Source organism: Fopius arisanus, unplaced genomic scaffold (genome assembly GCF_000806365.1).
Source record: "Fopius arisanus strain USDA-PBARC FA_bdor unplaced genomic scaffold, ASM80636v1 scaffold00008, whole genome shotgun sequence".
Taxonomy (NCBI): domain Eukaryota; kingdom Metazoa; phylum Arthropoda; class Insecta; order Hymenoptera; family Braconidae; genus Fopius; species Fopius arisanus.
In genome coordinates this window covers 1148745-1164701 of record NW_011887747.1, presented here as the reverse complement: position 1 = coordinate 1164701, position 15957 = coordinate 1148745, and the positions used below count along the sequence as shown (strand labels likewise).

General features: G+C 37.6%; 1 protein-coding gene and 1 long non-coding RNA gene across 5 annotated transcripts in view; one reads left to right on the top strand and one right to left on the bottom strand.

Moving 5' to 3' along the window:
- LOC105273957 (neurotrimin) overlaps positions 1-15957 on the bottom strand; it is a 46577-nt gene that overhangs the window by 8614 nt on the left and 22006 nt on the right. The gene's annotated exons all lie outside the window — the stretch shown is intronic.
- LOC105273956 (uncharacterized) lies at positions 7233-8106 on the top strand. 2 transcript variants are annotated; one of them, XR_892962.1, is made up of 3 exons: positions 7233-7650; positions 7727-7915; positions 7992-8106. It is a non-coding gene; the product is annotated as an uncharacterized lncRNA (long non-coding RNA). The 2 variants fall into 2 exon arrangements; XR_892961.1 differs by having other exon boundaries at positions 7233-7666.

Here is a 15957-nt window from a genome sequence, read left to right as displayed (position 1 = left end):
AATTCCTGACTCGTAACACCCACCGATAATTGATATTCCTTTCCTCTTCCATTGATCGAATCATGAGGAATACAAGAATAAAGTTGGTATGTAAGTATTGTATATCGTCACGCCTGGATTATCATCAAGTGGTGAGTCACAATGTGCCACATGACAACGAATTCTCCTTGAAGAGGAGTTTTATGCAGCCAATGAGAATAGAAAAGAAAGCCAGAGGGATAGCAGGGTGGTCGTGAATAGAATTAATTGATGACGCTATAAAAAAAAATTACTTGATATTTTCAGAGATCTGTTGTGCTCTAGCTGTAAACGCCCTGTGTATACACATATACATCTAAAAATAGATATGAGTGTAGCTGGTTCATTAGCACTTACACAATATTTATCAAAAGGTAAGGAAAACCGTCTCACCTTTACACCATTGATCATCCGATTTTTCCATTTTCGACAGTTTCGTCTCGGTTTTCTATTCGTTACGGAAATCCGATCCTAAATTTCGGGAGAGAGTGAAACCTTTGAAAATTCCGAAGCATTAACTGTTTATTGAAAATATGAAGCCCCAGTGAAATCTAATCCGAGGAATTTCTTTACGTTTTCGCCAGTGAAATAGAGAAGTGATGAAAGTGCCAAGTACTCAAAATAATTCAATTGACTCCACAAAATTTAGCCATTGAATGTTGAGAAATTTAAATAGCAATTAGTTGTGCAAACGATTGATGTTTTATTCAAGTCAATCATCCGATCGATGATCAATTAGGATCGAAATTGCGCATGATTGATGATTGCACTGTATCACTTGATACAGTCAATATAAATCGCCGGGTTTATTCCAGTGATCGTCGGTCAAGAAACGAATGATGTCAGTTCTCTCGATGAATTTAAGGTCGGCCAACTCTGCTCGCAATTCTTAATTACATCACACGTGTTTCATTACCATGGTAATTATACCAGCGCCAAACCATGGCTCCGCGTAATGCTCGTTTCCTCGTTACGTCCATCGCAAAAGACCCGCGCAATTATCATACATTTTTATTCAAAATTATCATCAATTTTCCTGTCCGCTTCATTCTATCTGGTGTCTTCGGCTAAATCAGTCACGGGTATGGGACTTCGATAATGGAGTGGAATAAAACAACAAAGCGGCTTCCGTTTCTCCGTTATTCAGTTGTAAATCATGATTATAAGTGTCAAGCATTTAGCGGAAGAGGAGTTGACCCACTTCTGTCCAACACTTGAACTCTTTCTCGTGAGAATTGAACGGGAGCATTCATTGTTTTATTCAAAATTCCACGGGCATGTGTGTTACTTTGATGGTAACATCTGAAGTACCTCAACAGTTGGCATTAATTGACCAGTTTGTCCGGATTTGCTTATATGGACAGATGGAGAAAAGCTGGCATCCCGTCTTCTGGGTTCCTCAGAAAGCCCAGGCTCAGGTTTCAAAGCGAGAAGGGACAACCATGCAGGTTTGTGACCCGAGAATTGATGGCACATCAGCGGATTTTTTTTTTTGCAGTACATCAGGAGTGATTCTCACCCGAACTTTCACGAGATGATGAATCTCGGCATTGAGACTGCACCATTCACTTCCTGCGTTGTTTCGATGATCAATGTATGATCCAACTGTCGTGTACTCAATGGTTTGCATACATTAATGATGCTAAACCGACTGAACTTCCGGTTATGCAACCGCAGCCGTGCTTATGTGCCCACAGACAAGCCATTGCCGCAATGTTAAGATTTTTTATTAGCATTGGAAAAGTAAGACTGAGTTTTTCTCCTTGCTGCTTACCACATTTCATTATGCATATATTCGATTTTTTTCTACGGGTTATTATAAATTTTTTTTTGGATGCGTCCATCAATTTGATAGCGAATTCGCGATTATACAGCCGGGACTGATTCCGGTTTGTTAATTATTGGCTTCCGTTCGAACACATTGGGATGGGAAAAGGACGGGCTGGACCGTGTTATTGTCCAGAATTCCATTACGAGGAAGTTACGCTTTCATTTTAACAATGAATCGTCGTCAACAACTTTTCCACCGATTTCGCGGTTCGTCACCTCTGACACGATTTCGATTTTGCGCGTTCAAGGATATCCGATAATGCATCATATTTTCAAAGTGATTAAATTTTTTTCAAAAATATAATTATTCCGAACTGAACAATGCTAATCGGTGAAATTAATCTGTGAATCATTGATAGTTTTTCTTACTATTTTAATGAGCAGAGCAATATTTCAGACACCTATCATCAGCCACATTACGAATCACTTGATGTTTAATGCGTAAGTTGAGCATTAAATACATCGTACAATAGTTGGAATGATTTACAGGTATTTTTATCCAACAAATAAACCACTGATTTCCTTTAAAAATCATGTGAGTCTGACTTTCCTCCATCTTCCCACGTGTCTTGCAGCATGATTTATGACCCAACGGAAGCAAATATTTGCCGGGTTAGAGTCTCCATTCTCCAACGAGACGAGTCAGTAGGTGTTTAAGTAATTCACAAGAACCTTTTAGAAAAGCTTTGCATTATTTTTTTACACTCATTACCATAATTCGTCATTCGAGACATTTGTTGTTTACACGTTTCACGAGACTAGAAATGATTTCATATACTGAAACACCATGTACTCAACCGATTGACTTTCAAGCCGATTGAGAAAAAAATTTCTGTGCAAGTCCCCAAGATGCGTCACCTTTCAAACGATTCCGCAATTTTACTATCATCTCTCGAAATTATGTAAAAAAAATGTTACTGTACCATATTATTTACCGCTTGGTTATGCAATGGTTTTTTATGTTATCAGCAGTTGCTCGGAATTGAATGGCAAAATAACCGGGAGTAAATATAAATTGAACGCTCAAGGCCTCCGAGGATATCCTCTTATAGCTTTTATGACTTTTTGATGTTTCTAGAGTGAGAAAAAAAATCACGCATAATCTGTACTGTTGAGAATTATCTGAAATTATCGAGACACACGATGAAAATCTTGATTTCAATGAAATTAATCCATTACTAGCGAATTTTATTTGAAATTTCAAGCTTCCCATTGTATATTGAATATCGGATTTATAGAAACACCTTTATTTATTCAGTTGAGTGTTCCTCATTGTGTGAAAATGCCCTCAATAATTGAACTGACATCTACACTTTCCATTGAAATTCCCATAGCATTGTAATTTTTCAATGGCAATGAGCAAACGTTTATCAAAAATTATCTAAAATGTATATAATTTAAACCGATGCACACATGTTTTTTGAATTTATTAAAAACATAGAAGACAATGAACAACCTACATTTTTTATATTATAACTCTACAAAAGTATTTTTATTTTCTCCTTGTAATCGTTGGCTGCTTTATTTATTTGTTTTTTATTATATAGTATAGATTTGAGTTGGCGAAATGATTTTTAGGCGAAATGATTGATCGGTATTCGGCAAATAGTCCAAATAGCAACATTTCTGTTAATTCATCGACGGTGTAGAGACCTCGCATTGACGTATTAATTTAATAATTCATGTATCGTCTATATAGAAATACTTGATCTGCCATTTTACTTATAAACTTCTCCCTCTGCCCGGGCAATGCGGGTAAAACGATCCGACACGATTAGCATATGCATGGCGAAGAAGGATTCAAGAATCCCCACCCGCAGGCTTGAGGCCAGGTGAGAATGTACGATATGTTTTGTCTACGGAATGAATGATTTTTCTCGTCGTTAAACCATGACCGCAAATTCGTTTTCGAATCCATCGGGCAACAATTCCTTTACCAATGACTCAATGCTCAGATGGTTCAGCTGCTCTTGAAATATTCCAAGTGGTGAACCCAGGAGTTTTTTCCTTTCCACACGGTGACAGTGATTTCTCAGTAATATTTATAAGTCATTTTTGCAAGTATCAAGACAAAAGAATCAGCCATACAATATTCACGCGCTCGCAGGGTGAATCTTGGCGCGGTTCTTTTACGATGCAATCCAGCACACTTGCTTATGCATCCTAGAGTCCAACATGAGGAACACGTATGTGTGATGCACATGGACGAGTGCCACCAAAGAAACCAAGAGGCTCGTATAAATACCCCATGTCCAGAGGGACGGCTGCCTGCACGTTTCGAATCTTCTCTCTTCTTCTGCTTCTCTTCGAGTTCGTCGACCGCTTCTCACGCGCCGGGTCCAGAGGCTCTTCCCTCAGTCGTAGGAGGAATCCTTTTCTTTATTTTCCAACTTTTTCTATTTTATCTTCCCTCTCGAAAAAGCTCCTCTTTCTTCTGCTCGTCTCAGTGTCATGTCCTGTTCACTTTGTCGTATCCAGAAATTCTTTTTCTTCCTCTCAACTGATGAAAATGGAAACGTTATAGAGTATCTCTCGGTTGCATTCGATTATTATCAGATGCAGTTGGATGGATGAATGGACGATTGTTCCCTCATTGGCCAAGACAAATTGACGGTTATCTTGGTGGTAACATCGTTTTGGATCACCATTTCAGGGAGAAAGCACGAAGACTGATCGAGAGATCCTCGATAATTGCACTGACAAAAAAATATATCTGCGGTAAAGAATATTTACTACACGGAAGTCAATTTTTTATGACGTAAAATTAAATGTTTGTCATAAAATAAGATTACTTGAAGGCAATCAAGCCATTGTATGCACTTATCTCTTTGTCATTACACGAGGACTCGTTGCTGAAATAGTTTCCTCAAATAAATCATTATTTTCCATGAATGTACATAATATATTATCAAAGGCGCGAATACTTTCATATTGTAATTCAATTTACAAAAAGTTGTATTTGTCAGAAATACTTCAATTAATATATCATTTTAAAGAAGATCCGAAGACATTTGTCTGTGTGTTGTGTTGTTGAAATAATTATTCCTTAATCCTTAAATACTTGTTCAAATTACATACTGTATGTCGAAGAGAATAATTTTCAACAATCTTATTACATTTAACCGCAATACCATTTATCTGGCGTCGGAGTTTTTTTTCTCATTGTCAGCGTGGTGTGAAATATATCGGTTTGTAAGCGATTTTTGTGGAACAATTGAAGGGATTTTGGTTTGAATTCTTTGAATTTGGATTGATATTAGAATGGGTGATGAGAGAATGATTCTGGGTTAACGTTGAAGTTGAAGAACACGCCTCACTCATTTTCTCGTCGATATACCTCATGCTTTGCACGGGTGCCGGAGAGGATTTGGGTGTTTGCATGGGGAATTCAGATGATTACTTGAGGCTTCTTTGACGTTAGCTCACTGAAACACACCCAGTCCCTCCCTCTATTCTTAGTAACTTGTGATAGAAGTACTATACAGAGGAGGACGAACATTCCATCGGGGCTTTCTAAAGCTCTCTGTCCTCTTTCATCTCCGTTGATTTATTCGACACGATCTCTCCCTAATTTCTCCACCGAAAATAGACAGATTTGGTTTATCGATTGATTTTATATCAGCGACAGGTTGATGTATTTTGGCACGAGTTCCCACCAACTTGGATGGGAACTGATTGACCCCAATTGTTGTTCAAATTGTGCTGTTGAATATTCTTAGTTAAAATTTTCGGTAGGCATCTTGAAAGATTTCATCAAGTAGTTGGAATGAATCTGTACAGACTGTAGGCATGATAAATTCATAATTCAATGATAAAATCCATCACAACTGTATGCGAATTGCAATTTTCGAATGAAGTATGATCGGATTTTCTTTCTTGTATTGTTTCATATTGTCTTTTGTAATTTATGTGCAAATTTGACAGCAATTTTTATGGAAATTCTTCAGCGCTCTCCGTGAATTTTGTGTCAGAATACATAACGACTGCACTTAGACCTCAATGATAATGCAAACAGCGTAACGTTTCACCGGGTAAATGGTAAAATTCAGAATAGAGCCGTTTTTAATTGCTTTTCAACGACTGTTACGTAATTCTTCAAAGGTTTAAAGTAATATGTTATCGGCAAAGTTTGATAGTTCTCTATTTAGGTTGATCGATATTCAATGAGGCCAGTGTCTCCGTGCACGCGTTATGTCTCGTATGCCATGTAAATTTATTCCAAAATGACTTAGTGCGTGGCTTTTTCCCTTAGATAACTCGGTTATAGCTTTGAAAAACAGTCAGACTGTTACATTGATGCAAAACAATCATAAAAATGTTTTAAAAGTCGCGTAAAGCATTCACACTTCCTGTCTATTTTTACTGCTCAAAAAATGTCGGTTATCGGCAGGTGTTAATGGGCAAAACCCCTTCGTACGCGCCCGGAAAATATTATAATATTATAATTTTTAATGGAGAATTGCCCTTATCCAGCTGTGGCCCAATTCGTGATTGCCATAGCATGTGGTTGCACCCGAGAAATACATTCTGGGCGTCTCTATTAATAAAACCGAGTATTAACTCATCTAGAGATACAGACGACGCGCCAAGCCCAATTTTTATTTGAGATTAACGCATATTCCCATTTTTCTCGAGTCATCCCGCACTGTCCAATCTGCCGACTGATCAATTTACCGATAACTACTTTGTACAGCAGCAACGTTGACTCATAAATATTAACACAAATCCTTGTCTCCTTTCTACAATATTTTCCCATAACGTCCAATAGATCAATCAAGCTTCGAACGAATCCCACTCTGAACGTAATTATTCAAAATTCTCTCATGAGCCTCTATCTTAACCTTCAATAACAAATTCACAAGGAAAAAAAATGTGGCTGTACCTTCATATGGGGAGATAATTTTCCGTTGCACGGAAAGTTCCCATAAAAAGGGAGCATTGTATTTAAAACCCTACCGTCTGGTAATTTTCCTGGTTATTCGACCCACAAAAGTCGTCCGAAAACAAATAAAAATTAACAAGACGCTGAAAGAGAAAGAAAACGAAAGCGTGAGTTGATTTTTGAGTGTGCCGCACCCCGACTGGAAATTCCGTTCAAAAAAGCCCGCCTCCATTCGTACATTTGTCTCTTGCTCGACGAACAACGCAGACAGTTATGTATTCAACTCACGGATATGCCCGGCGATTCCGTCCTATTTGAGCGGAAAAAAAAAAGGAAAAAGGAAAATTGTTTAGGTGTTGTGAAAGCATTTTTGGCTGTTACGTGAGGCGGGAAGTTTAAAAGTTACGTTGTAGGTTAGATACACTTGGGATGGAATGCACTTGTGGGGTTCAATGCCCCTTGAGGTGATCCTAACAGCGCATGTGCAAAAGATCGCTGAGACGCAGCTCGCTGACACCTCACTGAATGACACGTTTTTCTTTAATGTCATCTAAATTTTTTTTCATTGCCGAAATATTTAAGAAACTATCTGATTCATTAGTGATAAATTGTTCCAAAATTTCACATCTCTTTGCTTTTGGTGATTTTCAAAGTGTTTAAGATGAATTCTCAAGTGTAATACTTTGGCAAGACTTCGTGATAGATGTTCATCTATATTAATCAATGAATTTGCTAGAAGCTGACTCATCGAAACCAGTGGAGAGGGTCCTGCAGAAAGATGAGACTCAAACGAGATAACTCGGCAAATCGAGGCAATAATTCTTTCGCCAGTGGTAACGAACGCAAAAGATTGTGGTTGAGGGTACGATGTCAAGTACAAATGGACAAGTCGCAACGAACGAGGAGTTTAAGAAGAACGAGTGTGTCTTTCAGTTGGTATAATGTCGCGATGATTGTTTGTCGGGTTCTAAGAATACACTTTTTTATTTTTCTCAGCTGATGCCATCTGATTGGTTGGAAAATTATCTGGTTCACCCTGAGGTTTAATAGAAATTTACGAATTGCTGTTCAATCGAGGATTTTATAGTGAATATATTATTGGGATACTGGAGAAACAGACAGAAGAATGAAAAAGTCTGTAGCATTTTAATAATCCTACATTATTAAAAATTGCTTAAAATTTCAGTAAGAAGCTCATCTGAATTATCTATTTGAATTAGCAATGCTCGCTACATTTCTCATTTATCTTGAAATTTTTCAGTGTGATATGGGTCTGAAAATGGAGAATTATCAAAATAAATAATCAGTTTGAAATATCTCAAAGAGCCATGAAGTCACTCCTTTTTTTGACGAAGTATAACTGTCTAGCTCCAATGTACAGGACAATATGCATAATAAAGTGGTATTAGCTAATATCCGGATGTCCTGTATTCTTTGTGAATAAACCGCCCGTACATATAAGTAGCTACAAAATGCTCGTGAACAACCCCCCGCTGAATCGTGACAAAGTTTAACGAGGCAAATCGCATGGGCCGTTGATCTTATTCAACTCGTTGATTTTGTTATTCAGCAATACAGGTATTGTCTCTTGGCATCGGGAGAATCCGTTATGCCATTTAACCCATGCACTCCAACAAATTTATTACACCATGCTAATGAAACTGTTTTACTAGGATGTAAGATTCGCTCTTGACCGAGTTCGAAGCCGATTTGTTAACGGAATGGGCCTTGATATTTTATTTATGGATATCTGAATACAATGAGATATTAATTATGCGTTCAAGTGCAGTTAGAATATTTTGGCTGACCTCTGAAGAAACCGTCGACTATTGTTACGCAAATGGAGAGAGCTTTTCCAGAAGAACTGTTGAACAGCTGAAGAAAGGTCGATTTCTTCTGAAGATATGGGACAATGGTGGAATGATGAAGCGTGTGAAAATTTGGAAAGAGAAAAAACAAGAAAAGGTAATTCGATAATGTCTTCTTAAATTTGGAAGACTACTGGGACAAACAAGGGGCTCCGAGCAAGTGGCATCAGGGCTATGGGAAGGTGAGATGTTCCTGAATCTTTGGACAGGTGTCTCTTCTTCTGATGGGTACCCAAGATATCCAGAGTTCTCTGTACAAATTCTCTTCTCCTGAATGATCAATCGATTCGTGTCCACTGGTCATGTCAGTAGGTGTCACACGGATCGCTTAAAGATTAAATTATGTCATTAGAATGAGTACACGAGACTGGTAATATACTGTTGATATTAGTGTCATCCTTGGAACTTCGGGTTTTAACGTTTCACGTTTTAGAGTGCGACAATGGCGCCTGTCCTCAACCTACCCACTGTGTCTCTCGGATAATTGGCAATGCAAATTTATTCAAAGCCGGATCTACTCTTATCTGCAAATGGGAGGTGGAGAATCTGACGTTTACGATATGGTCGTTGGTAGGGGGAGTAAATCGAGTGAGAGTCCGATGGGCCAAACCGGTTAGCAGTTCTTTTTTTTCGTTATTTACATTTTTTTTCATTTCATTGAATGCAGAGAAAAATATATTTATTTACTGTTGTTATATAGCAGTAATAAGCGCTCTCATCAACTGCAGGATGATGACGCGGAGAATGTCAAGTATTTAAATTTATTTGAATCAAGTGTACCTGTTTATTGAAAATCTTGGGGATTTTGTGGGAAGTGCCCAGTCACTTGCAAAATATTCTTAGTCCGCATATTAATAAAGTAGTAGTAGTAGTAATATATTATAGATATTATTATATTATAGATAATATTATTAATTATAATTGACGTATAGGAGTTATGCCTGATTCTAAAATAGTTAATTTTCAATGTTCTAAATGATCTTAATGATTCTTCGACAGTTCTTAAAAGTTGACTCCTCAAATCGATGAATCGAATGGAACCTGCTTGAATTGATTATAAAACATACTTAAATAAAATACAAATGGCTTTTTCTTCGTGTGAATGGGAAAAATTGATGATACGTGCTTGCTGAATATTGTGACAAGACTTAAAACCATGATGTGTTACCATTAATAGACCAGCCGTTGGGGTAAGCCTAGCACCTTTGTGTGAAAGAAAAAAATAAAAGTGAAAAGAAAAAGTGGCGGTGTAATGGGTGAGGGTTGTAGAGCCTCTTGGAAATTCCGTTAATCACCTCGTGTCTAGCATTCTCACTGTAGTAATAATAAATGCCAAGACACGTGAGTAAACGAAAACAGTCTGTCAGCAGTGGTAGGTGATGCTGTTTGGAATTGACTTTTATGGGAATAACATATGGGAGGATTGAGAATAAAAAGACAACTTCCTGAAAACTGGTTTTGCGTAAGTTAGGAAAGTTGTACGCGAACTTGGGAGAAATTGTGAGGGGCTACAGGTCAAATCTATGAGGATGGTGTATCTATATGTTTAACTGTACATGTGATGTTTCTTTTCCCCTGACTTCTCCTCCACCATCAGTCATAAAGATAACTTTGCGGGTGGCTCTGGCGTTTTTCGGATGACGCAGCGGCGGGAAATGCGCTCTCTTTTCAGGGGGTTACTTGTTCCTTTCAAGATTTATACTGAGTCAAGGGTCCCACATTGCGATAAGACCCAAGACACCAGACTTTGTTCTGATAATCTTCAGGAATTTCTCTTAAAAAGCTTCAAACAATTACCTCTCGAGTCGAAGAATTTTTTTGTCACATTCAGCTCAATTCTTTGAACCCACGAGCATATAAAAATAAAATATTTGCTTAAAGTGCTGGTTATGTTACATTTTAATTACGGATCATTTTAGTGTTCTATATTTGATATTTTAAATCGTTAAATTACAGTTCTTCAACCCCAACGTTTTCATTTATAATTGTACTGTAATGAATGATGGCATTCATTGAACTGTAAACAATTCGACGAATATCAATCAATCAATAGTTAAACCTTACACTATTTTATTTTTATCCTTTTATTACAAAATAATTGTAATATTTCCCAAAAACCAAATAGGTATCAAATAACTAGCGGGATGTATCAATAGAAAAGTAGAAGTGTATTTTCATGAAATATATCATGAATGTAGTTGGCCATCCGTAATATATTCACCGATGGAATGCACTCATGCAGTTCTATTAAAGTCTGATTTGTTTACAAGTTTTCTGAGAACGGCTGCAACCCCCTTTGCTTTCTTAATTCCAATTTAATTCGAGTTCACGAACTTTTTCCATTCATGATTCACGCTTTATTATTCCCCCTCCTCGTGTACCACATGGTACCATGAATTCTCATATGTTGAGGTTTTATTTGGAGTGAAAATTTCTCCCGGGTTTAAAAAATTACAAAAACCGGAGTGTGCGGATGGCAGGGGTATGAAGGCATAACCCGAGAAAACGGCTCCACTCAACTTCTTGTACTCCATGGTCATTCTCAAATTACTGTGATCTCTCAGGAGCTTTAGTATCTCTGTTGGCAACTATTAAGTCGGCTAAATTGACCATTCAATCGATACATTAACAGCAAACCATTGATTACCAAGTGGTGCGATTTGTCTGTGGTTTTTGCCCGCTTTTTTAGTGCAGAATGATAGGTTGAAGATCCATTCGGTGGCCGGGACAGTCTCCTTTGGTAACAGTAAACTCTTTTATTACATAATATTTCGTCTGAGATAATACTTCATTTATCAATATTTAATTCAATCGTTTTCATTCTGAGTTGATTGTATGAATAGTAAATAATTAGTCTGTCAACTCGACATGATTTATTCCAGAGGCAGAATAGTAATGATTTATTTCCCCGGATCAGGACTGTAATCTTTCCATTGAAAAAGGTGGATTGGATTACAAAATTTTGTAGGCAGTTGGCAGTGTGAAAGTAGGCTACATTCCACTCCGGATGATCGTCACAGAAGCCCCAGATAAGCGCGTGTTTGATCGATAAATAAAATGAGAGATTAACCGGAGAGATGAGATGTTTCAGAAGAGGGAAGAAAGCTCAATAAAAAAAATATATTAAATTGAATATAAACGTCGTATCGTGATGTGGAAATTGTGTGAAGCCTTCCCGGTGATCGCCGCTTGCAATCACAGACTCCACCAACAGTGGAACTCTCTGTACTCACTGGATTTTTGCCGGTACTTAACACTAATTAACCACAAATTGCTCGCTGCTTTCAGACGCTGCTAAAGGGCCTCTTCAATTTTTTATGAATATTCATTTTCACGAATGAAAGAAAACTATGGGGGACTACAATTTGGGTCAAGCGATTATCGAATCATGAGATGTGTTTCTATTGCTTTTTTTTTTCTCATGTGTAAATACACTTGAGAACACCTCATTTGAATAAAAGAGAGACTTCTTTCGAATAAATCTCTCTCGCTCCCATAAATAAAATCATTGAGTTGAGGACACATTCGAGATTTTCGATAAAGAAAAGGGCCGTTTCTTTATTTTTCAGCGCATGAACATACTTGACAGCTCTTCTGAAAGACCTTAAAAATGCTCTCCATTTTTTTTATCTTTTCACAAAAAAAAAAAACCGTGAAACACTGAACTATTTACACCAGTCGGGTGATCTTCCTGTTGGAGAACGGAAAAAATACTAGTTTTTTGTGTAATACAAGTGAAGTGTATCAAGGCATTTGGATCTCTAAAGGCGACGATGTACGTTGTATGTTTGGATTATCTTGAGACCAAGAAGAGGGCGAACAAGAGGGCTTGTACAGTTTACATAATGCAATGGCACACGGGTGATAAATCCACTCTCGGATAGTGTTTTCATTCTCTCTGTACGCGACTCTCTGGCCCTTACGACGTTCCACACAAAACACCTTTTATTTATTTTTTTATCTACCTCCCTTCATATTACGCCAAAGACCTGTAAGTCTCTATTGTTCATTCATATGAATTCACGGTGTTTCATTCTGTCTGGCTTCTAAAAGCTATTTCATAGATAACTGTCAAGCAATTTTAGACTATTTTCACTTCGCCACAGGAAAGGATCGGCGCCAACTGATTGAAATTAATCCCCGTTTCCATTATTTTCTGCTGATCCTCGATTCGTCTCTATTTTTATAACAGACATGTTGACTTCAAGAACCCGATTAAAATGGATCCTATTTTCAAAGCAAATACCTATCAAGCTTTTTCATTCAGCCACATTAATTCACGTTATTCCATTTTATTTTAGAAATGAAAGCTGTTAGTAATTGAAAAGTCATCTCAATTTCCAATGGTATGAGTTTGAATTGAATTTCCATTAAAAATCATCACTAAATTTCTCATTTGTCGTCAAAATTCAAGAGAATAGTATGTTTCACGTTGAATGATAATTGATTTTTCAATGAAAGCTTCAATTTTGAATTCTCATTGTACAAATTCGATATCACATACAATATCGACTTTTCCATGAGGTGAAAATTAAAAAAAATGATTACTTGAATTTTTGACATAATTTTGAACGAGGCTTTTGTTTTAACAGATCTGATGGGAGAATTGATGACGATGGGTTCGCTCTTATAAGTCTCGCCTTTTCTCATTCATGCCACTGTATGAGAAGCCTCGCCCTTTTATTTATAGACCTTCTCGGAAGACATCCATGGGGTCATGTGTCTATAGTGGACGGAAACGACGAGGAGACGCACAGAAAATAAATTGGCATCGACTGTTTTCGGTGATTAATGCCAGAGTATCAAGAGATCTTGTAATTTTCCTCGAATGCAATCCCGTGACTCGGCAATTTCATCCAAAAACTTTGGAATTATGATTCTTCGTCGGAGAATTTTCTCCCGTCTGGAATGGATTCTAGAGTGCTCGACTAATGATATGACCACCTAGATTGGAGGCTCCTCCAAAAGATAGAGAGCAGACAGTTTAGTCTCGAGATATATTCTCCCCAAACTCCCGAATGCGTTTCTCCAGTCGAAAAATGAAATAAAATAATGGAAGAACTAGATGAATATCTATTTTACTATCACTTTTTCGCACGTTCCATGATCGTCTGAATCCCATCAACCCGAGAATCATCTGTTTACTCGCATCTTTTAATCCCCACATATTTACTCAAGTATTATACGTGCGATAATCTCAAGTCACCTTGGACATTACGAAAGAGTAAAATCGCGCCGCCTCCACCAACACCTGCTGATCTCTCCAAAGCCCTCAGGGTGATGTTGCTCCTTTGATCAAACATCGTATAACTGTGGAGAGTTCTCGAGAGGACATGAGAGAGGAAAAAAAAATTCCTCAGGGACGTGCCCACGCTGTATTCTGTTTCAGTTAATCCTTGAGTGATATTCAGATGTTGCAAGATCGTAAACAGAGTCTTCTTTCATTGAGAGATGCATTAATATTCAGCAATTGCAGAATTACAAAACTTGAATTAACTCCAGGATTCTCTCAGGATATTTTGATCGATTCCATGGTGACCAGCTCTAGAGATGAATATTAATAGTGGATTAATAAATGGTTGACTCAACGTTCTCGACAACTTTATGGTGTTCAATAAATCAGATGGATTAGCGAAAATTCCTTCGACGTGATCGAGGAATGAGGAGGTATAGAAGAGTAATGCAAGAATCTTGGAGAATGCAAGGATCCCGGAAATCCGGTGTTGGCTGGTGAAGAAGAGGAATTTATCTCGGTATTCAATTCTCAAAACATGAAACTCTTGTTTCCATGGACCGCTTGGCAACTGCGCTGGCAGACGACCCGGAGGCTGCGTTGCCGACAATCTTAAGAGATTCCGAAGGCAAACTCGCAACGCGAATGCAAAATAATCCTCCTAACAGCTTGCGGATCACCCAAAGGTGAGTCTGAGGTAGGGGACCTTGAACTATGGGGACACGTCAGGGTTACAGATGGGGACAAATCTCTGAAATCCGGTCTCAAATGTCTTTTGTATTTTTTAAAGTCTTTGTAGTGAGGCAGACACTGCACAAGTTGACCTTGAACATGAATTCCAGGAAATCAGTGGGCGAATTATGGCCAGACGTGGACATGGAGATGTCTGGAGATGGACATGACACAAATAAGTAAAGGAGTAACGTGTATTTTTATATCTCTACTTTCATTTGTGAATTTTTTAAATTGTCCACCGCCTTTTCGCAAGCATGAGCTGGTCGAGAGGAATAAGCTCTTCGAGAGCCGTTAAATCGACCTTCTGATTTGAATATGTATTCAGTTTTATTTATAGCAATAGATGAAAGCACATGCACTTTACGTCTAAATTTGGGTGGGGCTTGGTTATTTTTTGTAGTTTATGAGGGTGCTATGGCCTCAATTTCTTTCGGTTTTTTGTACTGGTGGGGAATCTGCGATAAATTTGGGCTTTAACAATATTTGCCTTGTGATTATCTCATATTTTTCTAGGTGAGAGCAATTGTGGGTGGATTTTTAATAGATCTTGATGGTTTAGTAGTGAAATTAGTCCGTGGTCGTTTGTTTTTTCATCGAGGCAAGTCCAAATAAACGTAAGTCCAAGGGACTCGTATTTTTTGAGACACGACAGAAAAAAACCTTGACACCGAAAACTAACGGAACCACAGCTTTTCCCAAATCTTCATGAATGAATGAAGAAATGAATGAAACTGAGTGCTGTATAAATTTATTATCTACACATGTGGGTTCGAGAAAGAGAGTCGAGTGTTCTTAATAAATTTTTTAATACTTCTTAGATCACTGGAGATCTGAATTCATGAATGAAACTGTTAAGATCACTATTTGTATGAGATTTCACACGGAGATGTTATTTATGCGGGCAACTAATTGACCTTATCTTGGAGAGCCATCAGATGTCTCCCAGAAGATTCTCCAGTAGTTGTTTATGAATAGTTTCCCTTTTTTTTTTTAATTTCAGCTCCTCTTCAAAGTCACGCCTTGGAGTTATTATCAATTATCATCGTCGTTCGGAGAATGGAAATGAGAGAAAAAAGTTGTGAAATTAACTGAGCGTGAGAAGCCATGAATATTAATTGACATGTGGAGAGTTATGGAGTCTAAAATGCCAAATAAATGGAAATCAGTCAATGGATTCTCCATTTTATTGAAATAAAATAGAGGTTAGCGATCATTCGGGAAATTTACGTAAAATCCTTTCACTTTTCCCATGTCCCATGACAATTACGTAATTTTTTTTAATCTGTTTATCATTCCAAATAAATTTCAATTCTCTCTTTTCTCTATCTTTTTTTAATTTTCACTCTTTTCTGAAATTACGTTTTTCAACTATACATTATTTTTATCAATAC